This window comes from Castor canadensis, chromosome 2 (genome assembly GCF_047511655.1).
Source record: "Castor canadensis chromosome 2, mCasCan1.hap1v2, whole genome shotgun sequence".
NCBI lineage: Eukaryota > Metazoa > Chordata > Mammalia > Rodentia > Castoridae > Castor > Castor canadensis.
The window spans coordinates 173,327,079-173,346,834 of record NC_133387.1 but is presented as its reverse complement, the minus strand read 5'-3'; the positions used below and the strand labels follow the sequence as shown (position 1 = coordinate 173,346,834).

At 37.5% G+C, this 19,756-nt stretch overlaps 1 pseudogene; it reads right to left on the bottom strand.

Annotated features, from left to right (window-relative positions):
• Window positions 1-14,280: 14,280 nt before the first annotated feature.
• LOC109677967 (transcription initiation factor IIA subunit 1 pseudogene) lies at window positions 14,281-15,323 on the bottom strand (annotated as a pseudogene).
• Between the last annotated feature and the right edge of the window lie 4,433 nt (window positions 15,324-19,756).

Below are 19,756 nucleotides of genomic sequence, written 5' to 3'. Positions count from 1 at the left end.
TAATCTTTTTTAATCATCTTCATGTGGTGCATATAAAGAGAAAGAGATTTGGGCAGAGAACAAAGGGGGGAGTTTTGAGAAAATATTACCAGGAAAATGATAAGAATCAGAAAAATTAGAAGAATGTAAGTAGGGCATCTTAATGGGGACTATCAACATACAGATAAGAGGACCATGTGTTCTCTTATCTGTATGTTGATAGTGTTTATTTATTGGTTGTGTGACCTTGAGCAAGATACTTTCATGTGAGTTTAGTGCAGCCATGATAATATGTACCTGGGGTAAGTCAGTTGAAATAGAACAAAATCAATGGGAAGAGATGCATTGAAAACAGGTGAGCTTTTATTATTGAAGTTAATAAAAAAAAACAACATGAAAGGAAAGTGTAGATATTCTGGCAGGAAGATTGGAGAGAAGTGAAAGAGAGGGGAAAAGAATCTGAATGTGAAAGGGACCATGCACTTGGGTGTGGTGGGGCATACTTGCAATCTCAGCACTCAGAGGCAGACCGAGAAGATCTGAAATTTGAAGTCACCCTAGGCTACATAAAGAGAACTGCTTCAAAAAATAAAGTAAAAACAAAAACCACAAAGAAAAGGACATGGTATTACATATTTGTAACTTCGTTTCAACTGTTGTTGACATGTATACTCTCAAATACCAAAAGTAAAACTTAATTGAGTAATATTTTCTGTATTGAAGGTAAGACCATAAATGACCCCAAACTCAGTGGTGAAAATTTAATGTTAAATTTTTATTTATGAATTTCCAAGATGGCGGCTAGAGGTAGGAAGCAGAAAGCGAGCCTTTTATAGTGAAATCTTGGAGAGATGCTGGAGACACACTTTGCAGGCATAATCACTGAGAAAAGGCATAACTTTGACCCCTCCACATCTCCAGCCGGTGCAGAAAATCTCCACCTCCCGTTAAATGGAGAAACAAAGAGGGCCCCTGGGGCCGCCAGTGGCCGGCGCCCATACAGCTTGGGAAGATGCGGACCAGGTGAGCTTCGCCACCACAGACAAGCCTGGGCCAGAGCAGCATAGCCCCCTGGACAGACTGACCTCCACCCGGGGAAAAAAAAAGAGAAACTGAGTAATAAGCAATAAGAACAATTAAGACATGCTGGAAAGAGGGTGGGGCGCCCTGAGCGCTGAAGATTGGGGGAAGGGAATCCTTCCCGGGAATGTAAATAAACAAGCCGGGCGGGCGGGAGAGGCTCTGGCGGGAGCAGGGCGCGCGCCCAGCAGCTAGGAGCGGGAAAGCTTGTGAGAGTGGTGGAGGGAGAAAAACTCCACAGGAGAGGAGGGAAGACCCACTTCCCACGTGAACTGTAAATAAACATGGCGGCTGGCAGGAGCAGCAGCACTGCCCAGTAATCAGGAGCAGGAAAGCTTGTGAAAGTGGCAGTGGGAGAAAAACTGCACAGGAGAGGGGGGAAGACCCACCTCCCACATGAACTGTAAATAAACATGCAGGCCTGACAACGTGGGGGCAGTGTCACTTTTCCCAGTGCTTGGAAAGGGGGAAGCCTGTAGCAGAGGCTCCCGCACAGGAGAACTCTGAACAAACAAAGCCTGTGGGACCAGGTGAGTGCTAGCTCACCCCAGAGATCTGCATAAATAACGCCGCCAGCTACAGCAGGCTGAGAGCAGCAGGCAGGCAAGCCACAGTTGCAGAAATCACTCTCAGCACTGTCTCCAGACGCTTTTTTTTCTTTTTCTCCCTACCTTTGATGAGAGAACAACTGAATTACACCTGCAAGCCAAAAAACTTACTGAAACTGTATTGCATTTGAACTTGGGACACTTGGTGGGGCTTTTTGTGTGTGTGTGTGTGTGTGTGTGTGTGTGTATGTGTGTGCAGTTTTGTTCTACTTTATACATCCCCTTTGATGAGATAATGACAGAACAATATCTGAGGCACCAACTCCAGGACTGGAGACTGAGATGGACACCCAAATTATTAAGACTGAAACGGCATTGCATATAAACTTGGAAGTTTTTTGGTTTTTTTTTTTAATTTTCTATTTTCCATTTTATTTTAATTCATTTTTATATATAGATATTTCTTTCATTTACTTATTTTTTATTTTTTATCTTTGATTTTCAATCCTCTCTCTGTCTCTCTAATGTCTGTTCAGCTTACTGTCGATTAGTACACTAACGCTCCCTGTTTATACCTTTGAAACTTTCTTGTCTGAAACCTTGTTCTGTTTTCTCCCTCTTGTCTGTATATTTGTTTTCCCCTTTTCTTTAACTTCTTGCTTTCCATCTCCGCTCACCCTTCCATTCTAAATATTACCATTGTTATTATTACAAGCTAGAAAATACTTAATTGCACACAGTACAGGGACAGTAACAACACCAAAACAATGAGGGGAAGACAGAAAAAACAGGGAAACCAGTTTCCCCACAGCAAAAAATTAGTACAGGAACCAGAGGGGAATGAAGAAAACAGATACTCAGATCCAGACTCCAACAAAATGAAGATAAACTATGCCAAAGGACCCAATGAAGCCCACAAGAATAATTTAAAAGAAGACATACTACAAGTACTCAATGAGAATTTTATAGAGATGATACTGGATAGGGTCAACCAAAATGTACAGGAGACACTCAAGAAATTCCAAGACAACAAAAATAGAGAATTTGAAAAAGCAAAAGAAGAAATAAAGGAAACCATAGAAGCACTGTATAAACAACAATGTGAAACAGAGAACACAATGAATAAACAGATAAATGAACTCAGGAGAAAAATAGACAACATTAAAGAGGAAAACTGCCAGGATATGGAAAACCTCAGAAAAAAGAATGAAACAGAACTGCAAAACAAAACGGAAGGCCAATCCAGCAGAATAGAACAAACAGAAGACAGAATCTCAGAACTTGAAGATGAAATGGTAATTAAAGGAAAAACCGAAGAACTATTAATTAAACAACTCAAGACTTGTGAAAAGAAAATGCAAGAACTCACTGACTCCATCAGAAGACCAAACTTGAGAATCATGGCCATCGAAGAAGGAGAAGAGGTGCAAGCGAAGGGAATGCGTAATATATTCAACAAAATAATAACGGAAAATTTCCCAAATCTAGAGAAAGATATTCCCATACAGATGCAAGAGGCCTCCAGGACACCAAACAGACCAGATCAAAATAGAACTACTCCACGACATATCATCATTAAAACAACAAGTTCAGAAACTAAGGAAAGAATATTGAAGGCTGTAAGAGAGAAAAAACAAGTAACATACAAAGGTAAACCCATCAAAGTCACAGCAGACTTCTCAACAGAAACATTAAAAGCAAGAAGAGTGTGGGGTGAGATCTTCTGGGCACTGAATGAAAATAACTTCAACCCCAGGATACTCTACCCAGCAAAGCTATCATTCAAAATAGATGGAGCAATAAAAGTCTTCCATGATAAGCAGAAACTAAAACAATATGTGACCACAAAGCCACAACTACAAAAGATTCTGCAAGGCATTCTGCACACAGAAAGTGAAACCCAACTTAACCATGAAAAGACAGGCAGCACCAAACCACAGGAAAAGAAAAAGCAAGACAGTAGAGAGTAACATCAAGTTAGATACACACAATCAAACCTTCAAACAACGAAGACAACTAAATGGCAGGAATCACCACATACCTATAAGTACTAACGCTTAATGTTAACGGACTTAATTCACCCATCAAAAGACACTGTTTGATAAAATGGATTACAAAGGGAGATCCAACAATTTGTTGCTTACAGGAGACCCATCTCACTCACAGAAATAAGCATATGCTTAGGATGAAAGGCTGGAAGAAGATTTACCAAGCCAATGGCCCCCGAAAACAGGCAGGAGTAGCAATACTCACCTCTGACAAAGTAGACTTCAAACCTACATTGATCAAATGAGATAAAGAAGCACATTCCATACTAATAAAAGGAGAAATAGACCAAAAGTAAATAATAATCACCAACCTGTATGCAGCCAATATCAACGCACCCAATTTCATCAAACATACCCTGAAAGACCTAAAAGCATATATAAACGCCAACACAGTGGTTTTGGGAGACTTTAACACCCCAGTATCATCAATAGATAGGTCATCCAAACAAAAAATCCATAAGAAATCGAAGATCTAAAATATGCAATAGATCTATCACAATACCTGACTTCAAACTATATTACAAAGCAATAACAATAAAAACAGCATGGTACTGGCACAAAAACAGACATGAAGACCAGTGGAACTGAATAGAGGACCCAGATATGAAGCCACACAACTATAACCAACTTGTCTTTGACAAAGGAACTAAAAATATATGATGAAGAAATAGCAGCCTCTTCAACAAAAACTGCTGGGAAAACTGGTTAGCAGTGTGCAAAAAACTGAAACTAGATTCATGCATATCACCCTATACCAAGATTAACTCAAAATGGATCAAGGATCTTAATATCAGACCCCAAACTCTAAAGTTGATAGAGGAAAGAGTAGGACATACTCTGGAGTTAGTAGGTATAGGTAAGAACTTTCTCAATGAAACCCCAGCAGCACAGCAACTAAGAGATAGCATAGATAAATGGGACCTCATAAAGCTAAAAAGCTTCTGTTCATCAAAAGAAATGGTCTCTAAACTGAAGAAAACACCCACAGAGTGGGAGAAAATATTTGCCAACTATACATTGACAAAGGACTGATAACCAGAATATATAGGGAACTTAAAAAACTAAATTCTCCCAAAACTAATGAACCAATAAAGAAATGGGCATGTGAACTAAACAGAACTTTCTCAAAAGAAGAAATTCAAATGGCCAAAAAACACTTGAAAAAATACTCACCATCTCTAGCAATAAAGGAAATGCAAATTAAAACCACAGTAAGATTCCACCTCACCCCTGTTAGAATAGCCATCATCAGCAACACCACCAACAACAGGTGTTGGCGAGGATGCGGGGAAAAAGGAACCCTCTTACACTGTTTGGGGATGTAGACTAGTACAACCACTCAGGAAAAAAATTTGGAGGCTACTGAAAAAGCTAGACATTGATCTACCATTTGATCCAGTAATACCACGCTTGGGGATATACCCAAAAGACTGTGACACAGGTTACTCCAGAGGCACCTGCACATCCATGTTTATTGCGGCACTATTCACAATAGCCAAGTTATGGAAACAGCCAAGATGCCCCACCACTGATGAATGGATTAAGAAAATGTGGTATCTATACACAATGGAATTTTATGCAGCCATGAAGAGGAACGAAATGTTATCATTCGCTGGTAAATGGATGGAATTGGAGAACATCATTCTGAGTGAGGTTAGCCTGGCTCAAAAGACCAAAAATCGTATGTTCTCCCTCATATGTGGACATTAGATCAAGGGCAAACACAACAATGGGATTGGACTTTGAGCACATGATAAAAGCGAGAGCACACAAGGGAGGGGTGAGGATAGGTAAGACACATAAAAAACTAGCTAGCATTTGTTGCCCTTAATGCAGAGAAACTAAAGCAGATACCTTAAAAGCAACTGAGGCCAATAGGAAAAGGGGACCAGGAACTAGAGAAAAGGTGAGATCAAAAAGAATTAACCTAGAAGGTAACACCCACACACAGGAAATCAATGTGAGTCAATGCCCTGTATAGTTATCCTTATCTCAACCAGCAAAAACCCTTGTTCCTTCCTATTATTGCTTATACTCTACAACAAAATTAGAAATAAGGGCAAAATAGTTTCTGCTGGGTATTGGGGGGGGAGAGGGAGGGGACGGAGTGGGTGGTAAGGGAGGGGGTGGGGGCAGGGGGGAGAAATGAACCAAGCCTTGTATGAACATATGAATAATAAAAGAATTATAAAAAAAAAATAAAATAAAATATGCAATAGATCAAATGGATCTAGTAGATGTCTACAGAACATTTCATCCAACCTCTACACAATATACATTCTTCTCAGCAGCCCATGGAACCTTCTCCAAAATAGATCATATCCTAGGGCACAAAACAAGCCTCAGCAAATATAAGAAAATAGAAATACTACCGTGCATACTATCTGATCACAATGTAGTAAAAGTAGAACTCAACAACAAAAGTAAAGAAAAAAACCATGCAAACAGCTGGAAACTAAATAACTCATTACTTAATGATGAATGGATCATTGATGCAATAAAAGAGGAAATTAAAAAGGTCCTGGAAGTCAATGAAAATGAAAACACAACCTACCGGAACATATGGGACACAGCTAAGGAAGTCCTGAGAGGAAAGTTTATAGCCATGAGTGTATATATTAAAAAGATTGAAAGATCCCAAATCAATGACCTAATGATACATCTCAAACTCCTAGAAAAACAAGAATAAGCAAATCCCAAAACAAATAGAAGGAGAGAAATAATAAAAATAAGAGCTGAAATTAATGAAATAGAAACCAAAAAAACCATACAAAGAATTAATGAAACAAAAAGTTGGTTCTTTGAAAAAATAAACAAGATCGATAGACCCCTGTCAAACCTGACTAAAATGAGGAGAGACAAAACCCAAATTAGTAGAATCAGGAATGCAAAAGGGGAGATAACAACAAATACCATGGAAGTCCAGGAAATCACCAGAGACTACTTTGAGAACGTATATTAAAATAAATTTGAAAATCTTAAAGAAATGGACAGATTTCTAGATACATATGACCATCCAAAACTGAACCAAGAGGAAATTAATCACCTGAATAAATCTATAACACAAAATGAAATTGAAGCAGCAATCAAGAGTCTCCTCAAAAAGAAAAGTCCAGGACCTGATGGATTCTCTACTGAATTCTATCAAACCTTTAAAGAATAATTGATACCAACCCTCCTTAAACTGTTCCATGAAATAGAAAGGGAAGGAAAACTGCCAAACACATTTTATGAAGCCAGTATTACACTTATCCCAAAACCAGGCAAAGACACCTCCAAAAAGTAGAACTGTAGTCCAATCTCCTTAATGAACATTGATGCAAAAATCCTCAACAAAATAATGGCAAATCGAATTCAGCAACACATCAAAAAGATTATTCACCACGACCAGGTAGGCTTCATCCCAGGGATGCAGGGGTGGTTCAACATATGAAAATCAATAAATGTAATAAACCACATTAACAGAAGCAAAGACAAAAACCACTTGATCATCTCAATAGATGCAGAAAAAGCCTTTGAGAAGATCCAACATCATTTCATGATAAAAGCTCTAAGAAAACTAGGAATAGAAGGAAAGTTCCTCAACATTATAGCTATATATGACAAACCTACAGCCAGCATTATACTTAATGGAGAAAAATTAAAACCATTCCCTCTAAAATTAGGAACCAGACAAGGATGCCCACTATCTCCACTCCTATTCAACATAGTACTGGAATTCCTAGCCAGAGCAATTAGGCAAGAAGAAGGAATAAAAGGAATACAAATAGGTAAAGAAACTGTCAAAATATCCCTATTTGCAGATGACATGATCCTATACCTTAAAGACCCAAAAAACTCTACTCAGAAGCTTCTAGACATCATCAATAGCTATAGCAAGGTAGCAGGATATAAAATCAACTTAGAAAAATCATTAGCATTTCTATACACTAACAATTAGCAAACGGAAAAAGAATGTATGAAAACAATTCCATTTACAATAGCCTCAAACAAAATCAAATACCTAGGTGTAAACCTAACAAAAGATGTGAAAGACCTCTACAAGGAAAACTATACACTTCTGAAGAAAGAGATTGAGGAAGACTATAGAAAGTGGAGAGATCTCCCATGCTCATGGATTGGTAGAATCAACATAGTAAAAATGTCGATACTCCCCAAAGTAATCTACATGTTTAATGCAATTCCCATCAAAATCCCAATGACATTCATTAAAGAGATTGAAAAATCTACTGTGAAATTTATATGGAAACACAAGAGGCCACGAATAGCCAAGGCAATACTCAGTCAAAAGAACAAGGCTGGAGGTATCACAATACCCGACTTCAAACTATATTACAAAGCAATAACAATAAAAACAGCATGGTACTGGCACAAAAACAGACATGAAGACCAGTGGAACAGAATAGAGGACCCAGATATGAAGTCACACAACTATAACCAACTTGTCTTTGACAAAGGAGCTAAAAATATATGATGGAGAAATAGCAGCCTCTTCAACAAAAACTGCTGGGAAAACTGATTAGCAGCCTGTGAAAAACTGAAACTAGATTCATGCATATCACCCTATACCAAGATTAACTCAAAATGGATCAAGGATCTTAATATCAGACCCCAAACTCTAAAGTTGATAGAGGAAAGAGTAGGAAATACTCTGGAGTTAGTAGGTATAGGTAAGAACTTTCTCAATGAAACCCCAGCAGCACAGCAACTAAGAGATAGCATAGATAAATGGGACCTCATAAAGCTAAAAAACTTCTGTTCATCAAAAGAAATGGTCTCTAAACTGAAGAGAACACCCACAGAGTGGGAGAAAATATTTGCCAACTATACATTGACAAAGGACTGATAACCAGAATATATAGGGAACTTAAAAAACTAAATTCTCCCAAAACTAATGAACCAATAAAGAAATGGGCACGTGAACTAAACAGAACTTTCTCAAAAGAAGAAATTCAAATGGCCAAAAAACACTTGAAAAAATGCTCACCATCTCTAGCAATAAAGGAAATGCAAATTAAAACCACAGTAAGATTCCACCTCACCCCTGTTAGAATAGCCATCATCAGCAACACCACCAACAACAGGTGTTGTTGAGGATGCGGGGAAAAAGGAACCCTCTTGCACTGTTGGTGGGAATGTAAACTAGTACAACCACTCTGGAAAAAAATTTGGAGGCTACTTAAAAAGCTAAACATTGATCTACCATTTGATCCAGTAATACCACTCTTGGGGATATACCCAAAAGACTGTGACACAGGTTACTCCAGAAGCACCTGCACACCCATGTTTATTGCGGCACTATTCACAATAGCCAAGTTATGGAAACAGCCAAGATACCCCACCACTGATGAATGGATTAAGAAAATGTGGTATCTATACACAATGGAATTTTATGCAGCCATGAAGAAGAACGAAATGTTATCATTTGCAGGTAAATGGATGGAATTGGAGAACATCATTCTGAGTGAGGTTAGCCTGGCCCAAAAGACCAAAAATCATATGTTCTCCCTCATATGTGGACATTAGGTCAAGGGAAAACACAACAATGGGATTGGACTTTGAGCACATGATAAAAGCTTTAGCACACAAGGGAGGGGTGAGGATAGGTAAGACACGTAAAAAATTAGCTAGCATTTGTTGCCCTTAATGCAGAGAAACTAAAGCAGATACCTTAAAAGCAACTGAGGCCAATAGGAAAAGGGGACCAGGAACTAGAGAAAAGGTTAGATCAAAAAGAAGTAACCTAGAAGATAACACACATGCACAGGAAATTAATGTGAGTCAACTCCCTGTATAGCTATCCTTATCTCAACCAGCAAAACCCCTTATTCCTTCCTATTATGGCTTATACTCTCTCTACAACAAAATTAGAAATAAGGGCAAAATAGTTTCTGCTGGGTATTGAGGGGGTGGGGGGAGAGGGAGGGGGGAGTGGGTGGTAAGGGAGGGGGTGGGGGCAGGGTGGTGAAATGACCCAAGCCTTGTATGCACATATGAATAATAAAAAAAAATTTTAATTAGTGTATATTTATTTTACACAGGAGTTTCACATATATTGTATTTTGTGCATATATTGTATTTTGATCAGATTAACTCCTATAGTGTTTTTTCTATTCCCCACCCTCTCCTCTACTGTTTGTAACAGTTTGTAGTAGGCTTCATTATGCCATCTTCACACAAAGAGACAATGTACTTAAATATTATTTATTCTTCATCATTCTCTTCCCATTTTTCTCAACAGTCTCACAAAAACATTCGTGATGTATATTTCACGTGTGTGTGTGTGTGTGTGTGTGTGTGTGTCTTGGTGTAGATTCCATGTATGAGAGAAAATATGCAGTATTTGTCTTGAGTCTGGCTTATTTCACTTAACATTATGGTATTTAGTTCCATCCATTTCTTCACATACTTTTGTTCTTTTTTCTGGCTGAATACTACTCCATTGGGTACATAAACCATGATTTCTTCCCATTCATCAGTTTGATGGCATCTAAGTTGATTCTACAAGTTGGGATTTTCTCCCAGTCTGTAGACTGACTACCATTCTAGCTCTTTGGTTTGATGCTGTCCCATTTGTCAATCCTGCTCTGTTCCTGATTGGCTGGAGTCCTGTTCAGGAAGTTGTTGCCCATGTCCACATTTTCTAATGTCTTCCTGTAGTAGTTTCTGTTTCAGGTGTTACATGAAAGTGTTTGATCCACTTTGAATTGATTTGAGTACAGAGAAAGAATGGAGGGAATCTAGCTTCAGTCTTTACATGTAGATATCCTTTTCCCAACTCCATTTGTTGAAGAGGTAGTCTTTTCTCCAACATATGTTTTTGGCACATTTGTCAATAATCAGACAATGGTAACTGTATATCTTATTTCTGTGTATTTTATTCCATTCCAGTCTCAGTGCCACCAGAGGCTCATGGTTCCCCGACATGACACACTCCTTCACAGTCTATGTCCTATGATTGACACGTTAAGCGTGTTTGCATTTAGGGGTATGGTTAAGAGACATTTACTGTTTCATCTGATTATATTGATTTTTTTCCAGGTTGATTCAAGTGTTGCCTATTCTTTTCTTTTGCCATTTTCATCTTTTGAGTTTTTCTGGTTTTCTGAGTTGAACATGTTTGATACCATCCTAGTTCTCATGTGTTCATCTACTCTACTCCTGTTTTGAATTTTATCCTTTCCTGGGCTCTTGTGTTTGTGACTGTTTTTCTTCTTCTTCTGTGTGTAGTGTTCCCTTAAGTATCCTCAGTAATGAAGGCTTGGTGGACACGAAGTGCTTTAGCTTAAGGTTATTCTAGAAGGTCTTTATTTCTCCACTGAAATTGAAGCATAACTTTGTAGGATCTGGTATCTGTAAGTTGGCAATTTCTTTCAGAGCTTGAAATATATTGTTCCATGCTTTCCTGGCTTTTAGTATTTGTGCTGACAAGTCTGAGGTCATTCTCCTGTGTTTACCTCAGTATATAATTTGGTGATTTTATCTTGCACCTTTCAGTATACTCTTTATGACTTTTTTTTTTCTGTACTGGGGTTTGAATTCAGGGCCTTGTGCTTGCTCAGCAGGCTTTACCACTTGAGCAACACCAGCAGCCCAGTTTGCATTGGCTGTTTGTGGTAGGGTTTTGCCTTGTGCCCAGTCTGGCCTGGACCACTGTCCTCTACTTGTACTTTTCTGTGTAGCTTGGATCACAAGTTCATGCCACCATGGATAGCCATAGGTAGAGATTAGGATCTTGTGAACTTTTGCATGTGTTGGCTTTGAACTGAGATCCTCCCAAATTTCCACCTCTAGAGTAGCTAGGCTTGTACCACCCCTCCTGGCTAGCTTTGGCATTTTAATTCTGATGTGACATGGTAAAGTCCTTCTCTGATTATGTCTACTGGGAGTTAAAAATACCTCCTGTACACGAATGTCTATCTCTTTCTCAAGATTTGGGAAAATTTTGTCCCCATTTTCGTTGAACAGATTTTTGGGCCATTAGTTTGTATTTCAGCCCCTTCTTTTATGCCATGGATTCTTAGGTTTGATCTCTTGAGCATGTCCCAGAGTTATTGAAGGTTTTATTTTAATTTTTCTTTATTGTTGTCTGAGTGCAATTTTATTCTCCACCCCTTCTATTCTTTCTTTTATTCTTGTCTGTTGCTGCTGGTATTTATTTTATATATTGAGATTTCTCATCCATGTTATTGACTTTCTTATCTACTTGAATTGATTTTTTAACTTTAACTGTTTATTTGAATTCTCTTTCAAAAGGTCATTGACCATTTTTAAAAGTAATCTTTTGAATTCTTTATCTGGCATTTCAGCCAATTTAGTATCTTTGGATTTAGTTATTGAGTTGTTATGATGGTTTGGAGATTTGATAGGCCTTACTTCTTTTGTTTATGTTTCTATGTTGTGATTTGCATGTATGTTAGAATGAGTCCTCTTTTGCTTTCATTCAGATGAGAGAGAGCCAACAGCAGGAACAGACTCAACATTTCCACAAAAAATCAGTTAGTTATGTAAAAGTAGTAAGAAATCCTTGGAAATCTCAACTACCTCCCCCATAAGGTTATAGAAGAAAGGAACTCAGGTTCTCATGGGATAATTGTGGTGTTTAGCAATGGTTCAAGGTATAGATATTAAAAATTAAGTAATGCAAGAAATGGGGGTTGGTAAATGAAGAAAACAGAAAGATACAAGAAGAAAGGAGAAGCTATAGGAAATAATGCTGTGAGAGAGCACTGTGTAATTTTTACAGAGAAATAAAGAATGGTTTGGAAAAGACGAAAAACAAGGCACAACAAAACAAACAAGTAATATTTCTTGCTGAGGAGAAGTGTGGATGTAGGCTGGACTCCATCTGGGTGTCTGGCATTTTCCTCCAATCTTTGGTTTATAGATTTGGTTTTGTGATGGTGTCTCAGTGATTTTGCATGTTCTTACCATATTCTCTTAGTATTCTTTTCTTTGTCCTTGTTTGGTTGGTCAATCCCTGTACTTTTTCTTCCCTGGTATTCTATTTTCAACTTCTTCCATTCTGTTAGGATAGCTTTCAATTGAGTGTTTTATTTGAATTGCTGTGGTTTTTCATTTCCAGGTGTTCAGTTTGAGATTTTTTTAAAGGATTTCTATTCTTTCTGGAATTCCTCCTTTATATCCAGTGGTGTCTTTCTTATTTCATCCAGCTGTTTATTTGTATCCTTTTTGAATTCATTCATGTGTTTATACACGTTCCCTTTAATTTCATTGCTCATTGTTATCACTGCTTTTTGAGTTTATTTTTTAAGGTTTTATCTGCTTCACTATTGTGCAAGTCCTTTGTTGTAGTATTGTTGACTTTTGGAGGAGAAATATTGCCTCATTTTTCATATTATTTGTGTTTCTTCGTTGGGATTTATATATCTGAGGACAATTTGTTGGGAGACTGTTTTGTTCACTTGTAGTCTTTTGTTGAAATAGTCTTAGTGATGAAGCAGAATAGTGTATTGACCAGGCTGAGGTGTTGTTTCTCATCCCTGAAGCGGGGGAGGGGGGTATTTGCCTCAGTGGCCAGTTTTATCCAGTGCTCAGGTCATCATGCCTGATTCCCAGCCACTGCTCAGATCAAGGTAAACTAGCTGGAGTCTCTTACATAATGGTCAGTTTTCTGCATGTGGGCATCTTTCTCTGCAGAGGCTTCCTTTCTTTTGTACTTGGAGCTACTGTTGGTTATAGGGAGCTTATAGCTATGGGCTAAGCAGGTTACCCTTACTCCATATCTGCCTCCTCCATCCCCAATCCCAGGTTTTTGCTGCCAGAGGCAACAAGTGTCCAAGTCTGAGGGCAACTGTGAAATGTGTAAAAATGTGTGTGTCGGGTTGTGGGGGGGGTGCTGTGAGATTCATGTGATTCATGCTGGTTTGGGCACAGGGCTCTGACAAACCCAGCAGTCTAAACACCTAACAAGTGTCATGCCCTGGAGGCAGAATACTACCTGGGATTTCTTCTAAAGTGTGGGACTAATAGTTTATTTTGGTAAGGAAAATAAACTGCTATTTTCATTGCATTCAACTCTATTAAGACTCATGTTTTTAAATTACATTTAACAAGCATAAAAACCTAATTAAAGTATCCCTTCCTGTATCAAATTTGGTCTCCATAATGTGATCATTAATTATTTAATTTAAGTCTTAAATAGAACTTTGATAAAGCAGGGAAGGAGGAGGTATGCATTACTGAGGGAGAATAACAAGTGAAAATATTTAAGATCTATTATTAGTTTTAAATTGTTTTCTTCTACAAGTGGTTTAAAATTTAACACCATAATTCTTGCCCTTTTGTAAAAAGATCACATGTAATTTTTACCAAATATAACCCCATACAATGAGTATTTTCAGTTGAATATCTCAAAAGGGAAGTTTCTTCAATTCATTACAAGTTACTTTTGATTGAGCCCAGGTTGGAGGAAGTTATATAAGACAAAGTTTTACATACTAATTACCAGTGACAGGTTCCTGTATTTAAAATTGACAATTATGGTTTTCCTACACAAACCTCTCCTTTGTCTCCCAATGACCCCGGTGCTACAGCTCCCTGGCTTGCTGGTTAGAAGCAGTGTCTGTGTTGTGAAGGTCTACCTGCAATAGTTTTGTTTCTACTGCACTTTTCTGACATGCAGAACTGAAGTTTTGTTTGGTATATGTCCCAAGTTTCAAACAAACCATTTTAAATTTTATTTATAAAAGAAAAGAACTTCACCATTTTGCATCTCCAATACCATTGGAAAATATATAATCTCGTCCATTCAGATTCATAATGCCATTGTTGAAATGAAATTTCCATTTATTTTTGCTCCTGTATATCTTATCAATGACAACATTTTTGTATCAAAGAGTTCCTATTCATTACTATTCATATTGTCTTCACTATTGAGGAGCTCCTCTTTCACCTGCCCATCTTGGGCTCTACCTTTGTCTTTCTCTTCATCTTCCTCATCTTCACAGTCTCCTTCTTCATCTTCATCTTCTTCAGATGCTGTACCCTACTTCCATCAACTTGTAACTGCACTGTGATGGCAGTTACCTGTGCTTATGCTGGTGTGGTTGTTGTCACTGTTGTAGGTTGAACTTGAGTCTTATTTCCTGTAAATAAGATTTGCTGAGGTTGTAGAATGACTCTTGTATCTGTGGTAGTAACCCTTCAGGAAAGGGGCTAAGACCAGTTGTATAGCAGGACCTTGTACTCCACTAAGCTGTATTTGTGGTATAACCTGTTGTAGTAGAACCACTGACTGCTGAGATTGAAAGACATACTGAATGCCATTGCTACTCTGACCACCTAAAGAAGTTGGCCTGAATTTGTTAGTATTTGTTGAACAGGAGCCATGCCTGTAGGGAGTGCCACGGTAGCAGCACTTGATGCATGGGTAAGTTGTATCAGCTTAGAATCAGCAACAGTAACTTGTGGTGGCATAGCCTGCTATGATGCTGGAATAAGGACCCCCTGCCTCTGTATTTGATGAAGTACCATCTGTTGAGGTTGAGCTTGCTGGTGGTGGTTGTCGTGGTGCTTTTGCGGGAAGTTGGTGCTGTTGTTGTACTTGCAGAAAAAGGTCCTGCGCTGAAGGAAATCCACCTGCTCCTCTAAACTGCATTAGTCTACTCTTCCACAAAATCTTTAGTTCCATCAGTATTTATTCATTTATTCCATCATCCAGAAAGATGTTTCTTCCACCATTAATAACATTTTCAGTCACAGACCTATATGTCACAATATTTGCACATTTATCACAAACAAGGTGGTTGGCAATCCCCAGAAAACAAGATGGAAAAAACAATCTCAAGAGTAACCTAGGTTTACGAAAAAATTGAAGTGAAAACTTTAAACAAAATTGCTCCTGAAGAAGTAGGGAAGGAGCTGTGAGATGAGGAGGCAGGGGCACATTTTCCAGAGGTAAAAACTTCAAGAATCACTTTTATAAAAATCCCTGACCCTTCAGGGGTCCTGGATGCCAAGATCTGTGCCCCTCATGGTACCTAAGAGGGAAGCCACTCCAGGTTTTGCTCCCCACACCCCCAGTCTGTCACGGGGTGCAACTTCAGCTTGAATTTCTTTTTTGTCCTTTGTTCTGTTCTGTTCACTTGGATTTCTCCCTTGAGACTTCTAGCTTAACTAGGTCCTCTTTGCCCAGTTTCTACATTTGTTACTTTCTCATAGATTCTCTTCATTTTTTTCCTTCCCCTCTTTTTTCACTTTCTATTTCTCCTAAGAAATTAGGTATTGTGATTATGTATTTTCTTGTCACTCCTACCTCAGTCTTCATTTCTGAAATTAATTTTTTAGATTTCTATTAATTTCCTGAATTCTATTGTTTTATTTATAATTTTTCTATTCTAGGTTTTCTGGCTCTTTCCTACCTTGTATTATTATCATGTGTTTAGTTCCTTTTGGAAGATGTAATGATACTTATTCACGTGAGGCATGTTTTCTGTCTTGTTCTACATTTTCTATAGGAAAATTATTCTTTTTTCCTATAAGTTCAGGTATGATTTCACCTTGATTCTTTGTATTATTATTTTCTACATGAGTTTAGTGTTTTTCTGTGTTTATACCTATAGAACTCCCTCAGTTGTTTCTGTGAAGTGTTAAAAAGATATGATTTCTTGTTGCCTGAGAACTCCTGTCTGTGTGCATTTTCAGCTTTTATCAAGTTCTTTTCCTTTTTTGTCTCTATTGTTGCTGTTCTGTTGTTTGCATTTTATTCCTACCAGCAATTTCTTATAAGGCTCTGTTGAACTGAGATTCACCTAATCTATACCTCTCATGTAGTAATGCTTGTACCACCTCTCCTGGCTAGCTTTGGCATTTAATTTTGATGTGACATGGTGAGGTCCTTCTTTAATCATGTCTACTTTGTCAAAATACATGAGTATCTATCTCTTTCTCTAGATTTGGGAAATTTTTGTCTCTAATTTCATTAAACAGATTTTCTATGCTTTTAGTTTGTATTTCAGCCCCCTTTTTATGCCACGGATTCTTAGTTTTGGTCTCTTGAACATGTCCCAAAGTTACTGAAGGTTTTTATTTTATTTTTTTCTTTATTATTGTCTAAGTGTAATTTTTTCCTCCATCCCTTATTCTTTTTTCTGTTTGATCTTGTCTATGGTTGATGTATGTGCAATTTTATTTTATTTATTGAGCATTTCATTTCCAACATTTATCTTTTTTTTTGCGGTTTCAAATTTCTTGCTGAATTTCTCATCCATGTTACTGATTTTCTTATCTATATCTTGAATTGATTTCTTAACTTTACCTGTTTATTTGAATCCTTTTTAGAGAGGTCATTGATCCTTTTTAAAGGATCAGTTCTTTATCTCTACACTCTTAAGATCTGAGATCAACTATTACTCTTGAACCTTGGTTCTTTTCATGGGGAAATATTTTAGAAACAGGAGCTAAATGCTAGGGAGGCTTACTGCCTCTGGTTCATCATTGTTTCAATGTCTTAAAATAGAACTAGGGAATTTAGGACTGCAGAGTTCTTAAAGGATCATTCTTGGTTTTTTTTCCATAAAAAGTGCAGTAATTTTACCAGTATTGTTTTATCATTCATTTTCAGGTAATTTCTGCAGATGTGATGTTTCATATCAGTATGCCTACTCACATATATGTGCATATATATGTACAAACATATAGTGGTTTTTGTATGTTTATACATAGACTGGGCATTGAACTCAAAGAGTTTCATTTGCTACGTGGAGGGTCTACCACTTGAGGCATGCCCTAGCCCTTTTTTGCCTTAGTTATTTTTCAGATTGTGTCTCATGTTTTTGCCTAGGCTCACCCTTGGATTGAGGTCCTGAAACCATCTACCTCCTTAGTAACTGAGATTACCAGGGTGAATTTCCATGCCTAGCTTATTGATCGAGATGGGGTCTCACTAACTCTTTTCCAAGGTTGTACTTGAATTGCCATTCTCCTGACCTCTGCTTCCCCAGTATCTTGAGTTAAAGTAGTGAACCACCACCTCTGGCTCTGAATTTTATTTCATTCATAATTTTTCTAATTCTAGATATTCAGGCTCTTTCCTATCTGATTTTTTTTTGTAATTTGTTTTAGCTCCTTTTTAAATAGTGTAATGACATTTATTTGTGTGCAGCATGTTTTTCTGTCTTGTTCTTCATTTTCTGTAGAAAATTATTCTTTATTACCATAATAAATTTACAAGCTATTTCACATTGATTCTTTTCCTTATTAATTTGCATATAGGTTGATATCTTTCCAACTTTGTTCATGTAGAACTCCGTCTGTTGTTTTGTGAGGTGTTTATGATGTATCGCTGACTGAGATCTCATGGATCGGTGCCTTTTCTGCTTTTAATTAGTCCTTTTCATTGTTTTATATCTATTATTGCTGTTCTGCTGTTTGCATTTTATCCCTATCAGCCAGTTCTTGAAAGGAGTGTTAGTTGACTCTTTTGATGCTCATTACTACACAATAAGACGTGTAGCCCCTTTACATCTTATTGTGGTCCCATTCAAATACATCTACTATTAGAGCAGACACCCCCTGTAGTCTTAGGTACTATTCTCAGATTGTCCTGTTGGGGTTAATAGAATACTTTTCAGTCAGTTTGTGTTTTTCATGTTTAGCAATGTCTTTTTGCATCTTTCTCTTTTTTACCTGCAGACAGGAATGCCAAGTAGATTTTTAGCTGTCCATGGTTTGCTCCCATCTGCTTATAAAAACAGAATGTGACCTATTTTTGGTATAAATGCTCTTCTTGGAATTGCACTGTGCTACCTATTCTGTTCTCAATGGGCAGATCCTGGAGATTAAAAACCCCTGATACTATCTTGTCAAAATGCTCCAAAATATTCTGCAGATTTTATTATTTATAACAAGAAGTTGAATATCTTTAAGAAGAATATATTCTTTGAATATGGTGAAGAAGATATATTTAATAAGAATATTCATGAAGTATATAGTCTATTCTACTTTTAGTATGCTGAAAATGCTCTTCAATATGAAATATTAAGAATATCAGTTTGGGCTGGGGATGTAGCTCAGTAATAAAATGCTTGTCTAGCATATACACAGCCCTGGCTTTGATCCCCAATACTGTAAGCAAACAACAATCACAGAGAAGTACATTAGTGCCTTAGTATTTACTCAGTGCTTACTATATTCACAACGTATTTTCCTTTGCATATATTTTGTTTTATTCCTTGTGGCCTTTTTTCTCTTTCTGTCTTCTAAGCTTTAGTTATTGACAAATGCACAGTCAATTAAAAGTAAGAAGTTATAATATCTGCTTTTTAGTCATGACATATAATTGGTATTGGACTAGTCATTTCAGTATAAGCACTTTAAAACTTGGTCAAAATTTATAAGGCATTTTATTTTGACATTGGATAACTGATGTTGCTGAATTGTGATAAAAGACAGAAGAGAAACATGTGAGAGTTCACTCTGACTAGTGGTCTAGAGATCCTGTGTATATCATTGCTCACAAAAGGAGAATGGAAACATAGCACAACATTTTTGTTGAGTTGAGAAAATTCAAGTCAGACTTGGGAGACTAAGAATTCGTGATGAAGTGTTTTAAAACAACAGACTCCAGAAATCTGTGTAGAAGTCTGATTGTACCTTTGAGTAATAAGTTGTGAATGTCTAAGATAAAACTCCATGAAATTGGAGAAAGAAAAAATATTTAGAAACTTTATAGAATAATTTTCAGAACTATCATAAGCTTGTGAAATGAATGTGTTACAACCAGCCAGTAGGAGGAGGTATAAGTGACAGAGAAGGCTCCTAAGAAGAGTTACATGTCAGAGAAAGCATCAAAATGAATTAGTTGCTATTATTATTACTGTGTTACTCAGACCTTTCATTGTTGTGACAAATACCCAAGAGGACAATTTAAAGGAAAATGGATTATTCTAGCTCATGGTTACAGAAGTTTAAGTCCAGAGTTGGCTGGATCCATTGCTTTGGTCCTGAATAGAAGCAGAATAGGAGGTGGCAGGAGGATGTGGCAGAAGATGCTCACCTCCTGGTATCCAGGGAACAGGGAGAAATAGAAATAAGGGGTAGGATATGACATATGTCCTTCAAAGTTATGCCCTCATTGAC